Raw genomic sequence first — 16,597 nt, 5'->3', positions numbered from 1 at the left:
GTCTCAGGGCCAAACCCCCAGGAGTCCCGCCCTCAGGATCTCCTTGAGCCGACTTCCACGGAGGGAAGGGGAGCTTCAGGACGCCTGCTGTGTTCTGGGGACTCCCGTTCAGATCCGATTTTGGCCCCCTCCCAGTGAGATAGGATGGGCTCAGCACATCTGGTGAGGCAGGCAGGGCCTCGCTGCAGCGCAGAATGATCCCATAGGTCTCAAGGCGTAGCGTCAGCTGAAACTTCACTGATCCATCAGCCCTCTGCCTCCCTCCTCCTTCGAAAGAGCAGTGGCCTGCTCCGCTTCTAAAAGCCCTGGGGCTCCGGAAAGCCGACCGCGCTTTACAGGACACGTGCAGGCAGGAACAGGGGCGAATCCGAGGTGGAGACCATGTGACCACGCGTGGCACTGGCGTATCCCACAGCAGATGGTGTGAATGTGTGTCACCGGAGGCATACCGGGAGACGGCGAAACAAACGGTGGTGTCCAGGCATGTGCCAGTGGAAGGGGGGAACAAGTGACCTTTCGGTCAATGCCAAGGGAAATCAAAGAACACCTGGGGCTCGGTGGGTGGGGGGCCTGTGCCTGACCCAAGCCAGGTTTTCCAATGCCTATCAGAGGAGCAAAGAATCTTCTGCAGAATTCGCCCCGCCCCCAACCCTCCTCCTCCCTGGTAGCCCTGACGCAACTTCCCCTGCACCCAGCCCCAGCCCCAGCCCCAGCCCCAGCCCCAGCCCCAGCCCCAGCCCAGTCCCTCTGGTTCCCTGACATTCGTTTGGGCCACAAGATCAAGGGAGTCAGTCCACCCAGGAGCAGAGGAGAGGATGTCCCTCAAGAATGAGACAGGAAGTGCAGAGGAAATGCGACACCACCTGTCCTAGAAGACAAGGCCAGTCACGGTCGCCTAGCGCTCATTCTAGGCAATCCACCCACCCATGAGGGGAAACATGGAGAACAAGGAAGCTTCCCTGTCTGAGACACGTATGGAAGCCAAGAAATCCAGGGTCATGAGACCTGCCCAATGAAGCAGAAAGACGTTTGGAGAGAGATACCATCATGACACGGATCTGCAGGAAGTGTGTCCCTGACGGACTGGGAAGTCATCTTTGTTGAAGACATTTGGCCAGAGCGAGAGGCATCCAGGCCCCTGAGAAACAGGTGAGGCAGAGCAAGAGGGAGGATAGAGCAGCGGCCAGAGCCCCGGCAGGATACAGCGCCGTGCCACCACCACGGGCATAAGGGGAGGGCTTCCAAAAGGGTGGCTTGTCCAGAGAGGCCAGCGTTCCAGTGACAGTGACAGGGATTGTTGCCATCTCCCATTCCCGGCTTCTTCTTCTACACGGTATGGTGGTGTGGCTTCATTTCTCAGAGAAGAGCCGTGAAAAGGTACAACCATCTTCTCTGATGTGGTTCTGCTTCCCTACTGCGGGACAAAGAGCTCCTGTGGGGCTCTTTTCCTTGGTTGCTGTGTGGTCATCTTGATCTTAGAAAAGAGGCAGCTCATGATGGGGATGAGATTTCAATTGCTCCGGGACCGATGCATCTCCTCACGTGGGCCAGGCCTTCACACACCCAAAGCGGATCCGCGGCGGCGAAAACGATTGACAGCCGGCCTCATGACCCAGGCAGAGACGCAGAAAGAGGCTCAGCAAAGACAGGCCGACATGCCAGAAATCGCCTTGTGCTGCACAGGGCACATTCAGCCAAAGACACACACGCAGAGGGGCACGCACACACTAACCGACAGAGAGAGGGAAAGAAAGACACAGAGACTGAGAGACAGAGAGAGAAGAGAGAATGGGAGACACACACACACGCGCGCACACATACACGCGCACACACACACACACAGAAACAGAGTCATACAGCAGAGGCATGGAAACACACCGCCCCCAGGCAACCCCTGAGGCTGCGGGGTTCTGCTCTCGACGAGAACGACCCTGGGGTGAGAGAACAGCCCAGGGGCACGCAGGCCGACCTGTCCTCGAGATGACGGCGGCACGACTTTTGGGGAGACTCACCCCAACAGCGTCCGGGCAGGCCTGAGGCTGGGATGCCGTGCTGCTTCCCCCGGACTCCGCCTGGGGTTTCCTCATCCTGGTCGGCCCTTTGCGACTCCTGGCATCCGGAGACGTTCCCGTCGACGCCGTGGAGAGGTCCGAACGGAGCGTCAGAGCCCCGCCACCCAAGCACTGCCACGGAGGGCTCTTGCTCTGCCAAGCCTCAGGGACCGGTTTCTAAGACAACCGTGGGAAGCACTGTGACGGCAGAAGCCGCTCGCGCCTCGCGCATGCGCATTGGCTGGACCGACTCGCGCTCGGCTCCTGGCAGTCAGGCTGCGTCCCCTTTAAATAATGCCCCCGCTGCCCGGCTGCAGCGAGGCTCCTGCTGCAGCCGCGGCGGCGTGTGGATACGGGGTCCAGCTTGGGACGCCGTGGGAGATGGGGCCGCCGGTGCCCTGTCTTAGGGCCAAACCCCCAGGAGTCCCGCCCTCAGGATCTCCTTGAGCCGACTTCCACGGAGGGAAGGGGAGCTTCAGGCCGCCTGCTGTGTTCTGGGGACTCCCGTTCAGATCCGATTTTGGCCCCCTCCCAGTGAGATAGGTTGGGCTCACCACATCTGGTGAGGCAGGCAGGGCCTCGCTGCAGCGCAGAATGATCCCATAGGTCTCAAGGCGTAGCGTCAGCTGAAACTTCAGTGATCCATCAGCCCTCTGCCTCCCTCCTCCTTCGAAAGAGCAGTGGCCTGCTCCGCTTGTAAAAGCCCTGGGGCTCCGGAAAGCCGACCGCGCTTTACAGGACACGTGCAGGCAGGAACAGGGGCGAATCCGAGGTGGAGACCATGTGACCACGCGTGGCACTGGCGTATCCCACAGCAGATGGTGTGAATGTGTGTCACCGGAGGCATACCGGGAGACGGCGAAACAAACGGTAGTTTCCAGGCATGTGCCAGTGGAAGGGGGGAACAAGTGACCTTTCGGTCAATGCCAAGGGAAATCAAAGAACACCTGGGGCTCGGTGGGTGGGGGGCCTGTGCCTGACCCAAGCCAGGTTTTCCAATGCCTATCAGAGGAGCAAAGAATCTTCTGCAGAATTCGCCCCGCCCCCAACACTCCTCCTCCCTGGTAGCCCTGACGCAACTTCCCCTGCACCCAGCCCCAGCCCCAGCCCCAGCCCCAGCCCCAGCCCCAGCCCCAGCCCAGTCCCTCTGGTTCCCTGACATTCGTTTGGGCCACAAGATCAAGGGAGTCAGTCCACCCAGGAGCAGAGGAGAGGATGTCCCTCAAGAATGAGACAGGAAGTGCAGAGGAAATGCGACACCACCTGTCCTAGAAGACAAGGCCAGTCACGGTCGCCTAGCGCTCATTCTAGGCAATCCACCCACCCATGAGGGGAAACATGGAGAACAAGGAAGCTTCCCTGTCTGAGACACGTATGGAAGCCAAGAAATCCAGGGTCATGAGACCTGCCCAATGAAGCAGAAAGACGTTTGGAGAGAGATACCATCATGACACGGATCTGCAGGAAGTGTGTCCCTGACGGACTGGGAAGTCATCTTTGTTGAAGACATTTGGCCAGAGCGAGAGGCATCCAGGCCCCTGAGAAACAGGTGAGGCAGAGCAAGAGGGAGGATAGAGCAGCGGCCAGAGCCCCGGCAGGATACAGCGCCGTGCCACCACCACGGGCATAAGGGGAGGGCTTCCAAAAGGGTGGCTTGTCCAGAGAGGCCAGCGTTCCAGTGACAGTGACAGGGATTGTTGCCATCTCCCATTCCCGGCTTCTTCTTCTACACGGCATGGTGGTGTGGCTTCATTTCTCAGAGAAGAGCCGTGAAAAGGTACAACCATCTTCTCTGATGTGGTTCTGCTTCCCTACTGCGGGACAAAGAGCTCCTGTGGGGCTCTTTTCCTTGGTTGCTGTGTGGTCATCTTGATCTTAGAAAAGAGGCAGCTCATGATGGGGATGAGATTTCAATTGCTCCGGGACCGATGCATCTCCTCACGTGGGCCAGGCCTTCACACACCCAAAGCGGATCCGCGGCGGCGAAAACGATTGACAGCCGGCCTCATGACCCAGGCAGAGACGCAGAAAGAGGCTCAGCAAAGACAGGCCGACATGCCAGAAATCGCCTTGTGCTGCACAGGGCACATTCAGCCAAAGACACACACGCAGAGGGGCACGCACACACTAACCGACAGAGAGAGGGAAAGAAAGACACAGAGACTGAGAGACAGAGAGAGAAGAGAGAATGGGAGACACACACACACGCGCGCACACATACACGCGCACACACACACACACAGAAACAGAGTCATACAGCAGAGGCATGGAAACACACCGCCCACAGGCAACCCCTGAGGCTGCGGGGTTCTGCTCTCGACGAGAACGACCCTGGGGTGAGAGAACAGCCCAGGGGCACGCAGGCCGACCTGTCCTCGAGATGACGGCGGCACGACTTTTGGGGAGACTCACCCCAACAGCGTCCGGGCAGGCCTGAGGCTGGGATGCCGTGCTGCTTCCCCCGGACTCCGCCTGGGGTTTCCTCATCCTGGTCGGCCCTTTGCGACTCCTGGCATCCGGAGACGTTCCCGTCGACGCCGTGGAGAGGTCCGAACGGAGCGTCAGAGCCCCGCCACCCAAGCACTGCCACGGAGGGCTCTTGCTCTGCCAAGCCTCAGGGACCGGTTTCTAAGACAACCGTGGGAAGCACTGTGACGGCAGAAGCCGCTCGCGCCTCGCGCATGCGCATTGGCTGGACCGACTCGCGCTCGGCTCCTGGCAGTCAGGCTGCGTCCCCTTTAAATAATGCCCCCGCTGCCCGGCTGCAGCGAGGCTCCTGCTGCAGCCGCGGCGGCGTGTGGATACGGGGTCCAGCTTGGGACGCCGTGGGAGATGGGGCCGCCAGTGCCCTGTCTCAGGGCCAAACCCCCAGGAGTCCCGCCCTCAGGATCTCCTTGAGCCGACTTCCACGGAGGGAAGGGGAGCTTCAGGCCGCCTGCTGTGTTCTGGGGACTCCCGTTCAGATCCGATTTTGGCCCCCTCCCAGTGAGATAGGTTGGGCTCACCACATCTGGTGAGGCAGGCAGGGCCTCGCTGCAGCGCAGAATGATCCCATAGGTCTCAAGGCGTAGCGTCAGCTGAAACTTCAGTGATCCATCAGCCCTCTGCCTCCCTCCTCCTTCGAAAGAGCAGTGGCCTGCTCCGCTTGTAAAAGCCCTGGGGCTCCGGAAAGCCGACCGCGCTTTACAGGACACGTGCAGGCAGGAACAGGGGCGAATCCGAGGTGGAGACCATGTGACCACGCGTGGCACTGGCGTATCCCACAGCAGATGGTGTGAATGTGTGTCACCGGAGGCATACCGGGAGACGGCGAAACAAACGGTAGTTTCCAGGCATGTGCCAGTGGAAGGGGGGAACAAGTGACCTTTCGGTCAATGCCAAGGGAAATCAAAGAACACCTGGGGCTCGGTGGGTGGGGGGCCTGTGCCTGACCCAAGCCAGGTTTTCCAATGCCTATCAGAGGAGCAAAGAATCTTCTGCAGAATTCGCCCCGCCCCCAACACTCCTCCTCCCTGGTAGCCCTGACGCAACTTCCCCTGCACCCAGCCCCAGCCCCAGCCCCAGCCCCAGCCCCAGCCCCAGCCCCAGCCCAGTCCCTCTGGTTCCCTGACATTCGTTTGGGCCACAAGATCAAGGGAGTCAGTCCACCCAGGAGCAGAGGAGAGGATGTCCCTCAAGAATGAGACAGGAAGTGCAGAGGAAATGCGACACCACCTGTCCTAGAAGACAAGGCCAGTCACGGTCGCCTAGCGCTCATTCTAGGCAATCCACCCACCCATGAGGGGAAACATGGAGAACAAGGAAGCTTCCCTGTCTGAGACACGTATGGAAGCCAAGAAATCCAGGGTCATGAGACCTGCCCAATGAAGCAGAAAGACGTTTGGAGAGAGATACCATCATGACACGGATCTGCAGGAAGTGTGTCCCTGACGGACTGGGAAGTCATCTTTGTTGAAGACATTTGGCCAGAGCGAGAGGCATCCAGGCCCCTGAGAAACAGGTGAGGCAGAGCAAGAGGGAGGATAGAGCAGCGGCCAGAGCCCCGGCAGGATACAGCGCCGTGTCACCACCACGGGCATAAGGGGAGGGCTTCCAAAAGGGTGGCTTGTCCAGAGAGGCCAGCGTTCCAGTGACAGTGACAGGGATTGTTGCCATCTCCCATTCCCGGCTTCTTCTTCTACACGGTATGGTGGTGTGGCTTCATTTCTCAGAGAAGAGCCGTGAAAAGGTACAACCATCTTCTCTGATGTGGTTCTGCTTCCCTACTGCGGGACAAAGAGCTCCTGTGGGGCTCTTTTCCTTGGTTGCTGTGTGGTCATCTTGATCTTAGAAAAGAGGCAGCTCATGATGGGGATGAGATTTCAATTGCTCCGGGACCGATGCATCTCCTCACGGGGCCAGGCCTTCACACACCCAAAGCGGATCCGCGGCGGCGAAAACGATTGACAGCCGGCCTCATGACCCAGGCAGAGACGCAGAAAGAGGCTCAGCAAAGACAGGCCGACATGCCAGAAATCGCCTTGTGCTGCACAGGGCACATTCAGCCAAAGACACACACGCAGAGGGGCACGCACACACTAACCGACAGAGAGAGGGAAAGAAAGACACAGAGACTGAGAGAAAGAGAGAGAAGAGAGAATGGGAGACAAACACACACGCGCCCACACATACACGCGCACACACACACAGAGAAACAGAGTCATACAGCAGAGGCATGGAAACACACCGCCCCCAGGCAACCCCTGAGGCTGCGGGGTTCTGCTCTCGACGAGAACGACCCTGGGGTGAGAGAACAGCCCAGGGGCACGCAGGCCGACCTGTCCTCGAGATGACGGCGGCACGACTTTTGGGGAGACTCACCCCAACAGCGTCCGGGCAGGCCTGAGGCTGGGATGCCGTGCTGCTTCCCCCGGACTCCGCCTGGGGTTTCCTCATCCTGGTCGGCCCTTTGCGACTCCTGGCATCCGGAGACGTTCCCGTCGACCCCGTGGAGAGGTCCGACCGGAGCCTCAGAGCCCCGCCACCCAAGCACTGCCACGGAGGGCTCCTGCTCTGCCAAGCCTCAGGGACCGGTTTCTAAGACAACCGTGGGAAGCACTGTGACGGCAGAAGCCGCTCGCGCCTCGCGCATGCGCATTGGCTGGACCGACTCGCGCTGGGCTCCTGGCAGTCAGGCTGCGTCCCCTTTAAATAATGCCCCCGCTGCCCGGCTGCAGCGAGGCTCCTGCTGCAGCCGCGGCGGCGTGTGGATACGGGGTCCAGCTTGGGACGCCGTGGGAGATGGAGCCGCCGGTGCCCTGTCTCAGGGCCAAACCCCCAGGAGTCCCGCCCTCAGGATCTCCTTGAGCCGACTTCCACGGAGGGAAGGGGAGCTTCAGGCCGCCTGCTGTGTTCTGGGGACTCCCGTTCAGATCCGATTTTGGCCCCCTCCCAGTGAGATAGGATGGGCTCAGCACATCTGGTGAGGCAGGCAGGGCCTCGCTGCAGCGCAGAATGATCCCATAGGTCTCAAGGCGTAGCATCAGCTGAAACTTCACTGATCCATCAGCCCTCTGCCTCCCTCCTCCTTCGAAAGAGCAGTGGCCTGCTCCGCTTCTAAAAGCCCTGGGGCTCCGGAAAGCCGACCGCGCTTTACAGGACACGTGCAGGCAGGAACAGGGGCGAATCCGAGGTGGAGACCATGTGACCACGCGTGGCACTGGCGTATCCCACAGCAGATGGTGTGAATGTGTGTCACCGGAGGCATACCGGGAGACGGCGAAACAAACGGTGGTGTCCAGGCATGTGCCAGTGGAAGGGGGGCACAAGTGACCTTTCGGTCAATGCCAAGGGAAATCAAAGAACACCTGGGGCTCGGTGGGTGGGGGGCCTGTGCCTGACCCAAGCCAGGTTTTCCAATGCCTATCAGAGGAGCAAAGAATCTTCTGCAGAATTCGCCCCGCCCCCAACCCTCCTCCTCCCTGGTAGCCCTGACGCAACTTCCCCTGCACCCAGCCCCAGCCCCAGCCCCAGTCCCAGCCACAGCCCCAGCCCCAGCCCCAGCCCAAGACCCAGCCCCAGCCCCAGCCCAGTCCCTCTGGTTCCCTGACATTCGTTTGGGCCACAAGATCAAGGGAGTCAGTCCACCCAGGAGCAGAGGAGAGGATGTCCCTCAAGAATGAGACAGGAAGTGCAGAGGAAATGCGACACCACCTGTCCTAGAAGACAAGGCCAGTCACGGTCGCCTAGCGCTCATTCTAGGCAATCCACCCACCCATGAGGGGAAACATGGAGAACAAGGAAGCTTCCCTGTCTGAGACACGTATGGAAGCCAAGAAATCCAGGGTCATGAGACCTGCCCAATGAAGCAGAAAGACGTTTGGAGAGAGATACCATCATGACACGGATCTGCAGGAAGTGTGTCCCTGACGGACTGGGAAGTCATCTTTGTTGAAGACATTTGGCCAGAGCGAGAGGCATCCAGGCCCCTGAGAAACAGGTGAGGCAGAGTAAGCGGGAGGATAGAGCAGCGGCCAGAGCCCCGGCAGGATACAGCGCCGTGCCACCACCACGGGCATAAGGGGAGGGCTTCCAAAAGGGTGGCTTGTCCAGAGAGGCCAGCGTTCCAGTGACAGTGACAGGGATTGTTGCCATCTCCCATTCCCGGCTTCTTCTTCTACACGGTATGGTGGTGTGGCTTCATTTCTCAGAGAAGAGCCGTGAAAAGGTACAACCATCTTCTCTGATGTGGTTCTGCTTCCCTACTGCGGGACAAAGAGCTCCTGTGGGGCTCTTTTCCTTGGTTGCTGTGTGGTCATCTTGATCTTAGAAAAGAGGCAGCTCATGATGGGGATGAGATTTCAATTGCTCCGGGACCGATGCATCTCCTCACGGGGCCAGGCCTTCACACACCCAAAGCGGATCCGCGGCGGCGAAAACGATTGACAGCCGGCCTCATGACCCAGGCAGAGACGCAGAAAGAGGCTCAGCAAAGACAGGCCGACATGCCAGAAATCGCCTTGTGCTGCACAGGGCACATTCAGCCAAAGACACACACGCAGAGGGGCACGCACACACTAACCGACAGAGAGAGGGAAAGAAAGACACAGAGACTGAGAGAAAGAGAGAGAAGAGAGAATGGGAGACACACACACACGCGCCCACACATACACGCGCACACACACACAGAGAAACAGAGTCATACAGCAGAGGCATGGAAACACACCGTCCCCAGGCAACCCCTGAGGCTGCGGGGTTCTGCTCTCGACGAGAACGACCCTGGGGTGAGAGAACAGCCCAGGGGCACGCAGGCCGACCTGTCCTCGAGATGACGGCGGCACGACTTTTGGGGAGACTCACCCCAACAGCGTCCGGGCAGGCCTGAGGCTGGGATGCCGTGCTGCTTCCCCCGGACTCCGCCTGGGGTTTCCTCATCCTGGTCGGCCCTTTGCGACTCCTGGCATCCGGAAACGTTCCCGTCGACCCCGTGGAGAGGTCCGACCGGAGCCTCAGAGCCCCGCCACCCAAGCACTGCCACGGAGGGCTCCTGCTCTGCCAAGCCTCAGGGACCGGTTTCTAAGACAACCGTGGGAAGCACTGTGACGGCAGAAGCCGCTCACGCCTCGCGCATGCGCATTGGCTGGACCGACTCGCGCTCGGCTCCTGGCAGTCAGGCTGCGTCCCCTTTAAATAATGCCCCCGCTGCCCGGCTGCAGCGAGGCTCCTGCTGCAGCCGCGGCGGCGTGTGGATACGGGGTCCAGCTTGGGACGCCGTGGGAGATGGGGCCGCCGGTGCCCTGTCTCAGGGCCAAACCCCCAGGAGTCCAGCCCTCAGGATCTCCTTGAGCCGACTTCCACGGAGGGAAGGGGAGCTTCAGGCCGCCTGCTGTGTTCTGGGGACTCCCGTTCAGATCCGATTTTGGCCCCCTCCCAGTGAGATAGGATGGGCTCAGCACATCTGGTGAGGCAGGCAGGGCCTCGCTGCAGCGCAGAATGATCCCATAGGTCTCAAGGCGTAGCGTCAGCTGAAACTTCACTGATCCATCAGCCCTCTGCCTCCCTCCTCCTTCGAAAGAGCAGTGGCCTGCTCCGCTTCTAAAAGCCCTGGGGCTCCGGAAAGCCGACCGCGCTTTACAGGACACGTGCAGGCAGGAACAGGGGCGAATCCGAGGTGGAGACCATGTGACCACGCGTGGCACTGGCGTATCCCACAGCAGATGGTGTGAATGTGTGTCACCGGAGGCATACCGGGAGACGGCGAAACAAACGGTGGTGTCCAGGCATGTGCCAGTGGAAGGGGGGAACAAGTGACCTTTCGGTCAATGCCAAGGGAAATCAAAGAACACCTGGGGCTCGGTGGGTGGGGGGCCTGTGCCTGACCCAAGCCAGGTTTTCCAATGCCTATCAGAGGAGCAAAGAATCTTCTGCAGAATTCGCCCCGCCCCCAACCCTCCTCCTCCCTGGTAGCCCTGACGCAACTTCCCGTGCACCCAGCCCCAGCCCCAGCCCCAGCCCCAGCCCCAGCCCCAGCCCCAGCCCCAGCCCCAGCCCAGTCCCTCTGGTTCCCTGACATTCGTTTGGGCCACAAGATCAAGGGAGTCAGTCCACCCAGGAGCAGAGGAGAGGATGTCCCTCAAGAATGAGACAGGAAGTGCAGAGGAAATGCGACACCACCTGTCCTAGAAGACAAGGCCAGTCACGGTCGCCTAGCGCTCATTCTAGGCAATCCACCCACCCATGAGGGGAAACATGGAGAACAAGGAAGCTTCCCTGTCTGAGACACGTATGGAAGCCAAGAAATCCAGGGTCATGAGACCTGCCCAATGAAGCAGAAAGACGTTTGGAGAGAGATACCATCATGACACGGATCTGCAGGAAGTGTGTCCCTGACGGACTGGGAAGTCATCTTTGTTGAAGACATTTGGCCAGAGCGAGAGGCATCCAGGCCCCTGAGAAACAGGTGAGGCAGAGCAAGAGGGAGGATAGAGCAGCGGCCAGAGCCCCGGCAGGATACAGCGCCGTGCCACCACCACGGGCATAAGGGGAGGGCTTCCAAAAGGGTGGCTTGTCCAGAGAGGCCAGCGTTCCAGTGACAGTGACAGGGATTGTTGCCATCTCCCATTCCCGGCTTCTTCTTCTACACGGTATGGTGGTGTGGCTTCATTTCTCAGAGAAGAGCCGTGAAAAGGTACAACCATCTTCTCTGATGTGGTTCTGCTTCCCTACTGCGGGACAAAGAGCTCCTGTGGGGCTCTTTTCCTTGGTTGCTGTGTGGTCACCTTGATCTTAGAAAAGAGGCAGCTCATGATGGGGATGAGATTTCAATTGCTCCGGGACCGATGCATCTCCTCACGTGGGCCAGGCCTTCACACACCCAAAGCGGATCCGCGGCGGCGAAAACGATTGACAGCCGGCCTCATGACCCAGGCAGAGACGCAGAAAGAGGCTCAGCAAAGACAGGCCGACATGCCAGAAATCGCCTTGTGCTGCACAGGGCACATTCAGCCAAAGACACACACGCAGAGGGGCACACACACACTAACCGACAGAGAGAGGGAAAGAAAGACACAGAGACTGAGAGACAGAGAGAGAAGAGAGAATGGGAGACACACACACACGCGCGCACACATACACGCGCACACACACACAGAGAAACAGAGTCATACAGCAGAGGCATGGAAACACACCGCCCCCAGGCAACCCCTGAGGCTGCGGGGTTCTGCTCTCGACGAGAACGACCCTGGGGTGAGAGAACAGCCCAGGGGCACGCAGGCCGACCTGTCCTCGAGATGACGGCGGCACGACTTTTGGGGAGACTCACCCCAACAGCGTCCGGGCAGGCCTGAGGCTGGGATGCCGTGCTGCTTCTCCCGGACTCCGCCTGGGGTTTCCTCATCCTGGTCGGCCCTTTGCGACTCCTGGCATCCGGAGACGTTCCCGTCGACCCCGTGGAGAGGTCCGACCGGAGCCTCAGAGCCCCGCCACCCAAGCACTGCCACGGAGGGCTCCTGCTCTGCCAAGCCTCAGGGACCGGTTTCTAAGACAACCGTGGGAAGCACTGTGACGGCAGAAGCCGCTCGCGCCTCGCGCATGCGCATTGGCTGGACCGACTCGCGCTCGGCTCCTGGCAGTCAGGCTGCGTCCCCTTTAAATAATGCCCCCGCTGCCCGGCTGCAGCGAGGCTCCTGCTGCAGCCGCGGCGGCGTGTGGATACGGGGTCCAGCTTGGGACGCCGTGGGAGATTGGGCCGCCGGTGCCCTGTCTCAGGGCCAACCCCCAGGAGTCCCGCCCTCAGGATCTCCTTGAGCCGACTTCCACGGAGGGAAGGGGAGCTTCAGGCCGCCTGCTGTGTTCTGGGGACTCCCGTTCAGATCCGATTTTGGCCCCCTCCCAGTGAGATAGGATGGGCTCAGCACATCTGGTGAGGCAGGCAGGGCCTCGCTGCAGCGCAGAATGATCCCATTCGTCTCAAGGCGTAGCGTCAGCTGAAACTTCAGTGATCCATCAGCCCTCTGCCTCCCTCCTCCTTCGAAAGAGCAGTGGCCTGCTCCGCTTCTAAAAGCCCTGGGGCTCCGGAAAGCCGACCGCGCTTTACAGGACACGTGCAGGCAGGAACAGGGGCGAATCCGAGGTGGAGACAATGTGACCACGCGTGGCACTGGCGTATCCCACAGCAGATGGTGTGAATGTGTGTCACCGGAGGCATACCGGGAGACGGCGAAACAAACGGTGGTGTCCAGGCATGTGCCAGTGGAAGGGGGGAACAAGTGACCTTTCGGTCAATGCCAAGGGAAATCAAAGAACACCTGGGGCTCGGTGGGTGGGGGGCCTGTGCCTGACCCAAGCCAGGTTTTCCAATGCCTATCAGAGGAGCAAAGAATCTTCTGCAGAATTCGCCCCGCCCCCAACCCTCCTCCTCCCTGGTAGCCCTGACGCAACTTCCCCTGCACCCAGCCCCAGCCCCAGCCCCAGCCCCAGCCCCAGCCCCAGCCCCAGCCCAGTCCCTCTGGTTCCCTGACAAGAGAAGATCAAGGGAGTCAGTTTGGGCCACAAGATCAAGGGAGTCAGTCCACCCAGGAGCAGAGGAGAGGATGTCCCTCAAGAATGAGACAGGAAGTGCAGAGGAAATGCGACACCACCTGTCCTAGAAGACAAGGCCAGTCACGGTCGCCTAGCGCTCATTCTAGGCAATCCACCCACCCATGAGGGGAAACATGGAGAACAAGGAAGCTTCCCTGTCTGAGACACGTATGGAAGCCAAGAAATCCAGGGTCATGAGACCTGCCCAATGAAGCAGAAAGTCGTTTGGAGAGAGATACCATCATGACACGGATCTGCAGGAAGTGTGTCCCTGACGGACTGGGAAGTCATCTTTGTTGAAGACATTTGGCCAGAGCGAGAGGCATCCAGGCCCCTGAGAAACAGGTGAGGCAGAGCAAGAGGGAGGATAGAGCAGCGGCCAGAGCCCCGGCAGGATACAGCGCCGTGCCACCACCACGGGCATAAGGGGAGGGCTTCCAAAAGGGTGGCTTGTCCAGAGAGGCCAGCGTTCCAGTGACAGTGACAGGGATTGTTGCCATCTCCCATTCCCGGCTTCTTCTTCTACACGGTATGGTGGTGTGGCTTCATTTCTCAGAGAAGAGCCGTGAAAAGGTACAACCATCTTCTCTGATGTGGTTCTGCTTCCCTACTGCGGGACAAAGAGCTCCTGTGGGGCTCTTTTCCTTGGTTGCTGTGTGGTCATCTTGATCTTAGAAAAGAGGCAGCTCATGATGGGGATGAGATTTCAATTGCTCCGGGACCGATGCATCTCCTCACGGGGCCAGGCCTTCACACACCCAAAGCGGATCCGCGGCGGCGAAAACGATTGACAGCCGGCCTCATGACCCAGGCAGAGACGCAGAAAGAGGCTCAGCAAAGACAGGCCGACATGCCAGAAATCGCCTTGTGCTGCACAGGGCACATTCAGCCAAAGACACACACGCAGAGGGGCACGCACACACTAACCGACAGAGAGAGGGAAAGAAAGACACAGAGACTGAGAGAAAGAGAGAGAAGAGAGAATGGGAGACACACACACACGCGCCCACACATACACGCGCACACACACACAGAGAAACAGAGTCATACAGCAGAGGCATGGAAACACACCGTCCCCAGGCAACCCCTGAGGCTGCGGGGTTCTGCTCTCGACGAGAACAACCCTGGGGTGAGAGAACATCCCAGGGGCACGCAGGCCGACCTGTCCTCGAGATGACGGCGGCACGACTTTTGGGGAGACTCACCCCAACAGCGTCCGGGCAGGCCTGAGGCTGGGATGCCGTGCTGCTTCCCCCGGACTCCGCCTGGGGTTTCCTCATCCTGGTCGGCCCTTTGCGACTCCTGGCATCCGGAGACGTTCCCGTCGACCCCGTGGAGAGGTCCGACCGGAGCCTCAGAGCCCCGCCACCCAAGCACTGCCACGGAGGGCTCCTGCTCTGCCAAGCCTCAGGGACCGGTTTCTAAGACAACCGTGGGAAGCACTGTGACGGCAGAAGCCGCTCACGCCTCGCGCATGCGCATTGGCTGGACCGACTCGCGCTCGGCTCCTGGCAGTCAGGCTGCGTCCCCTTTAAATAATGCCCCCGCTGCCCGGCTGCAGCGAGGCTCCTGCTGCAGCCGCGGCGGCGTGTGGATACGGGGTCCAGCTTGGGACGCCGTGGGAGATGGAGCCGCCGGTGCCCTGTCTCAGGGCCAAACCCCCAGGAGTCCCGCCCTCAGGATCTCCTTGAGCCGACTTCCACGGAGGGAAGGGGAGCTTCAGGCCGCCTGCTGTGTTCTGGGGACTCCCGTTCAGATCCGATTTTGGCCCCCTCCCAGTGAGATAGGATGGGCTCAGCACATCTGGTGAGGCAGGCAGGGCCTCGCTGCAGCGCAGAATGATCCCATAGGTCTCAAGGCGTAGCGTCAGCTGAAACTTCAGTGATCCATCAGCCCTCTGCCTCCCTCCTCCTTCGAAAGAGCAGTGGCCTTCTCCGCTTCTAAAAGCCCTGGGGCTCCGGAAAGCCGACCGCGCTTTACAGGACACGTGCAGGCAGGAACAGGGGCGAATCCGAGGTGGAGACCATGTGACCACGCGTGGCACTGGCGTATCCCACAGCAGATGGTGTGAATGTGTGTCACCGGAGGCATACCGGGAGACGGCGAAACAAACGGTGGTGTCCAGGCATGTGCCAGTGGAAGGGGGGAACAAGTGACCTTTCGGTCAATGCCAAGGGAAATCAAAGAACACCTGGGGCTCGGTGGGTGGGGGGCCTGTGCCTGACCCAAGCCAGGTTTTCCAATGCCTATCAGAGGAGCAAAGAATCTTCTGCAGAATTCGCCCCGCCCCCAACCCTCCTCCTCCCTGGTAGCCCTGACGCAACTTCCCGTGCACCCAGGCCCAGCCCCAGCCCCAGCCCCAGCCCCAGCCCCAGCCCCAGCCCCAGCCCCAGCCCAGTCCCTCTGGTTCCCTGACATTCGTTTGGGCCACAAGATCAAGGGAGTCAGTCCACCCAGGAGCAGAGGAGAGGATGTCCCTCAAGAATGAGACAGGAAGTGCAGAGGAAATGCGACACCACCTGTCCTAGAAGACAAGGCCAGTCACGGTCGCCTAGCGCTCATTCTAGGCAATCCACCCACCCATGAGGGGAAACATGGAGAACAAGGAAGCTTCCCTGTCTGAGACACGTATGGAAGCCAAGAAATCCAGGGTCATGAGACCTGCCCAATGAAGCAGAAAGACGTTTGGAGAGAGATACCATCATGACACGGATCTGCAGGAAGTGTGTCCCTGACGGACTGGGAAGTCATCTTTGTTGAAGACATTTGGCCAGAGCGAGAGGCATCCAGGCCCCTGAGAAACAGGTGAGGCAGAGCAAGAGGGAGGATAGAGCAGCGGCCAGAGCCCCGGCAGGATACAGCGCCGTGCCACCACCACGGGCATAAGGGGAGGGCTTCCAAAAGGGTGGCTTGTCCAGAGAGGCCAGCGTTCCAGTGACAGTGACAGGGATTGTTGCCATCTCCCATTCCCGGCTTCTTCTTCTACACGGTATGGTGGTGTGGCTTCATTTCTCAGAGAAGAGCCGTGAAAAGGTACAACCATCTTCTCTGATGTGGTTCTGCTTCCCTACTGCGGGACAAAGAGCTCCTGTGGGGCTCTTTTCCTTGGTTGCTGTGTGGTCATCTTGATCTTAGAAAAGAGGCAGCTCATGATGGGGATGAGATTTCAATTGCTCCGGGACCGATGCATCTCCTCACGTGGGCCAGGCCTTCACACACCCAAAGCGGATCCGCGGCGGCGAAAACGATTGACAGCCGGCCTCATGACCCAGGCAGAGACGCAGAAAGAGGCTCAGCAAAGACAGGCCGACATGCCAGAAATCGCCTTGTGCTGCACAGGGCACATTCAGCCAAAGACACACACGCAGAGGGGCACGCACACACTAACCGACAGAGAGAGGGAAAGAAAGACACAGAGACTGAGAGACAGAGAGAGAAGAGAGAATGGGAGACACACACACACGCGCGCACACATACACGCGCACACA

This window comes from Pongo abelii, chromosome 19, assembly GCF_028885655.2.
Source record: "Pongo abelii isolate AG06213 chromosome 19, NHGRI_mPonAbe1-v2.0_pri, whole genome shotgun sequence".
Lineage (NCBI taxonomy): Eukaryota > Metazoa > Chordata > Mammalia > Primates > Hominidae > Pongo > Pongo abelii.
The sequence above is the reverse complement of the archived record's forward strand: the minus strand, read 5'-3'. Positions refer to the sequence as shown.